Source organism: Salvelinus fontinalis, chromosome 1 (assembly GCF_029448725.1).
Source record: "Salvelinus fontinalis isolate EN_2023a chromosome 1, ASM2944872v1, whole genome shotgun sequence".
Classification (NCBI taxonomy): domain Eukaryota; kingdom Metazoa; phylum Chordata; class Actinopteri; order Salmoniformes; family Salmonidae; genus Salvelinus; species Salvelinus fontinalis.
Window position 1 is genome coordinate 45,805,053 of NC_074665.1, and position 4,688 is coordinate 45,809,740.

Sequence of the window (4,688 nt, forward strand, 5' to 3'; positions counted from 1 at the left end):
GACTAGGCAAGTCAGTTAAGAACACATTCTTATTGACAATGATGGCCTACAAATATCAGACCTGACCTGACCAATCCACATTGGTTTAACACAGTATAAAGGTTTCCTAGAAGAAGAAAGAAATAAACATTGAGGCAATGGCTTTTCAATTCGGGTTTCGTATTTTTGTAGTGTATCTAAGGTTGTGGCCTCATGGCATACAGCTTATTAGCAGTGTTGGGGAAGCTACTCTGAAAAATATAGTTTACCAAGCTACATGGCAACAAAAAAACACTACGTACGTTTTAATTTAATTAAACTACACTAGATGACCAAAAGTATGTGGACACATGCTCGTCGAACATCTCATTCCAAAATAATGGACGTTAATATGGAGTTGGTGCCCTCTTTGCTACTATAACAGCCTCCACTCTTCTGGGAAGGCTTTCCACTGGATGTTGGAACTTTGCTGCGGGGCACTTGCTTCCATTCAGCCACAAGGTCGGGCACGGATGTTGTGCGGTAAAGCCTGGCTCACAGTCGGCATTCCAATTCATCCCAATGGTGTTCGATGGGGTTGAGGTCAGGCCTCTGTGAAGGCCAGTCAAGTTCTTCCACACCGATCTCAACAAACCATTTCTATATGGACCTCGCTTTGTGCAAAATTTTTACCACAAAGTTGGAACCACAGAATAGTTTAGAATGTCATTGTATGCTGTAGCGTTAAGATTTCCCTACACTGGAACTAAGGGGCCTATCTCGAAGTATGAGAATCAGCCCTAGAACATTATTCCTCCTCCATCAAACTTTACAGTTGGCACTATGCATTGGGGCAGGTAATGTGGTTTGTCCGCCAGACTGCCAGATGGTGAAGCGTGAAACATCACTCTAGAAAACGCGTTTCCACTGCTCCAGAGTCCAATGGCGGCACGCTTTTCACCACTCCAGCCGACGCTTGGCATTGTGCATGAATATAGGCTTGTGTGCGTGCGGCTGCTCGGCCATGGAAACCCATTTCATGAAGCTCCTGATGAACAATTATTGGGCTGATGTTGCTTCCAGAGACAGTTTGGAACTCAGTGATGAGTGTTGCAATCGAGGACAGATTATTTTTACGCGCTGCGCACTTCATCACTCGGCAGTCCCGTCCTGTGAGCTTGTGTGGCCTACCGCTTCGCGGCTGAGCCGTTGTTGCTTCTAGACGATCCACTTCACAAGAACAGCACTTACAGTTGACTGGGACAGCCATTTGTCAAACTGACTTGTCGGAAAGGTGGCATCTTATGACGGTGCCACGTTGAAAGTCACTGAACCTTTCAGTAAGGCCATTCTACTGCCAGTGTTTGTCTATGGAGATTGCATGGCGGCGTGCTCAATTTTATACACCTGTCAGTGTAACAGTATAACTTTACGTCGTCCCCTCGCCCCGACACGGGCGCGAACCAGGGACCCTCTGCACACATCAACAACGGTCGCCCACGAAGCATCGTTACCCATCGCTCCACAAAGGCCGCGGCTCTTGCAGAGCAAGTTGCAACCCTACTTAAAGTCTCAGAGCAAGTGACGTAACTGATTGAAATGCTACTAGCGCGTACCCGCTAACTAGCTAGCCATTTCACATCCGTTACACTCACCCCCCTTTCAACCTCCTCCTTTTTCCGCAGCAACCAGTGATCCGGGTCACGGCACCAATGTAACAGTATAACTTTACGTCGTCCCCTCGCCCCGACACGGGCGCGAACCAGGGACCCTCTGCACACATCAACAACGGTCGCCCACGAAGCATCGTTACCCATCGCTCCACAAAGGCCGCGGCTCTTTCAGAGCAAGGGGCAACCCTACTTAAAGTCTCAGAGCAAGTGACGTAACTGATTGAAATGCTACTAGCGCGTACCCGCTAACTAGCTAGCCATTTCACATCCGTTACATCAGCAACAGGTGTGGCTGAACTAGCACGAATGCACTCATTTGAAGGGGTGTCCACATACTTTTGTATATATAGTGTACCACCAAGCTACTGCAAAATGTTGTTAAATTACTAGTTAAACTGCATTATTCATTCCTCCCAAACAATACTTATTATGACATATGGACAACCAAGCAATCAAGAAAACATTGAGCATCTGATCTGAATTTTTGCTCAGTGGGTATAACAGCGAATGGTTTTGTCGGGACATAACAGCCTTGGACAGCAATTATGTGTGTCGTGATGCCGTGTGTGGCATGTGGTCCTGTTAGTCGGTTCCTTGTCCTTTCCTTCTCGTAAATAGATCCCTAAACTGAAAGTAATTGAGTTTAGGAGAAACAGTGACACTGCTCCACTTGGTGTATACCGCCCACCTTAAACGTTAGCAGGGCCCTCCACACCACCCAACTCTAGTAACCTGTTGTACAATGCACTGGATCCTGTCACTCTGTTTCCATGCATTCCACTGAGAGTTGTGTTCAACTTTTAAAAAACACAAGACTATAGCTATTCTCAGCAATCCACAGCATTTGCTCTCAATCAATTTTCAAGCTGCACCCGCATGAACCCATGATAAGTTCAAATGCGTAGCTTATAGCATCACTCCCTCCACCCCCGTTCCTCCTCACCCCATCTATCTCCACAGTACAGGCTGTGGAGTAGAGCACAGACAAGAGTATTCACCAGAAGAACCCCTCAGATATACTCTCCACTCCCTCGCTTTTCGACTCCTCCCCTTCCTCTCCCCGAATGCCGTAATGAGCATTGCTCACAACCGATAGCTTTCGCTAAGAGCTGCACAGCAATGAGGTCTCTGTGCTTCTCTCTTCCTCTCCCTCCCCCTCTCTCCGCCTCTGACTCCCTCTCCCCCTCCACCTCTCTCTCTCTATTAAATTTCCAGTCACACAGTGGTGCAGAGGATATTCCTCTTTTCCCTCTTTCTCCCTCTTCCCCTGGTCTCTTGCATTCCCCCCACACTCCTTCTGAAATCTTAGTCCTCTCCCAATCCCACTCTCCCTTTCTGGCTCTCTTTCAATCCCTTCCCTCTCGCTCTTCTTCCTCCGTACATCTCTTCCCCTTCCCCTTCCAACCCCTGCACCATTTAAAATGTTTCCATACACATCACCAAAGATCACCCCACCCCCCGCTTTACCTCTTGCCCCCCTCTCCCAACGCTCTGTCCTCGCTGTCATTGCATGTGTGGCAGTACGTGTGTGTTGGTGTGTTTGCGCGTGCGTGTGTACGTGTGTGTATGTGCACGTGTGTGTGTGTGTGTACGTGTGTGTGTGTGTGTGTGTGTGTGTGTGTGTGTGTGTGTGTGTGTGTGTGTGTGTGTGTGTGTGTGTGTGTGTGTGTGTGTGTGTGTGTGTGTGTGTGTGTGTGTGTGTGTGTGTGTGTGTGTGTGTGTGTGTGTGTGTGTGCGTGTGCAGGCGAATGAGCAAACACTTATAGCTGTATTGCTTGTGTCATCAGTACAGAGAGGCTACCTGACAGGAATACAGTGGATGGCACTAATCCTGCCATTGAGAGAGGGGTGCATGTGCACCATCTCCAATACATCCCAACACATAACCTCTTAATGTGGTGCTATGATCCACAGGGGAGAGAGAGGGAGAGAGGGAGAGAGGGAGAGAGAGAGAGAGAGGGGGATGGAGATTTAGCAGTGGCATGTCATCGCAAGACACATGTAACATGCTGATAGCTCTGGAGAGGTGCAGCTAGGACTGTGGAGACACACAGGAGGGTGTCGCTACGTATTCATCAATTCCATAACACTTTGGATCAAGAATGTTGGATAGCTGTCTCTATGCCCTGTCTTTTGAGATAGCAAAGCTGGTTGTGCACATTCCTATTGTGGTGAACATTCATTTACACGCATTGTTGTGGGTCATTAAATGTGGGTCATTAAATATGCTTTGAGGTTCTAGTAAACAAAATAGCAGTCTGCTTGATAGGCATCTGATGTGAGCTTGCTAACGAATTGATATTTTGGCACTTTAGTCTTTTGGATCTGTTCTATTTATAACTGTGACTGAAAAGATAGAAAACCGTTCAATGTCATTTGTGATACAGAAAGAGATAGATACGGAGTGAATTTAGTGCTATTCATGGTGACAACGCTGTGTGCTGTGTGAGGGAGGGAGAGAGCCAGAGGAGAGAGTCTAGTGTCACAGTATCTTAGCAACTGCCTCCATCTCCTTGGAGACAAGACCTGACATCATTTCCCGTCTGTGAGAAATCGCTTTGGTTTGTACACAGTGTGTGTGTGCGTGTGTGTGTGTGTGTGTGTGTGTGTGTGTGTGTGTGTGTGTGTGTGTGTGTGTGTGTGTGTGTGTGTGTGTGTGCGTGCGTGCGTGCGTGCGTGCGTGCGTGCGTGCGTGCGTGCGTGCGTGCGTGTGTGTGTGCGTGCGTGCGTGCGTTATGTGTATGCACTCATGTTTATGTGCAGATGTGGGCCTGTTATGATTGCTAGCAGTATATGCAGTGATGCAGTGGGGATGTATTCCAATATAATAGGGTGTATTCAAGAATGACTTTCAGAAAAGAGTTTACAAATATGTATTAGTTAAAACAACATATTAAGACAGACGTTAACCAAAATGCCTAACCTGAAAGTAATATTATGAATTGTTTCTATACTTTTTTACTGAATTCAAATGTAACTTTATTTTACAAATTATTTATTTTTACTTTATTTAAGGTAACAATAAACACATATTTTTCTGTAAAGTTTATTTTTCCA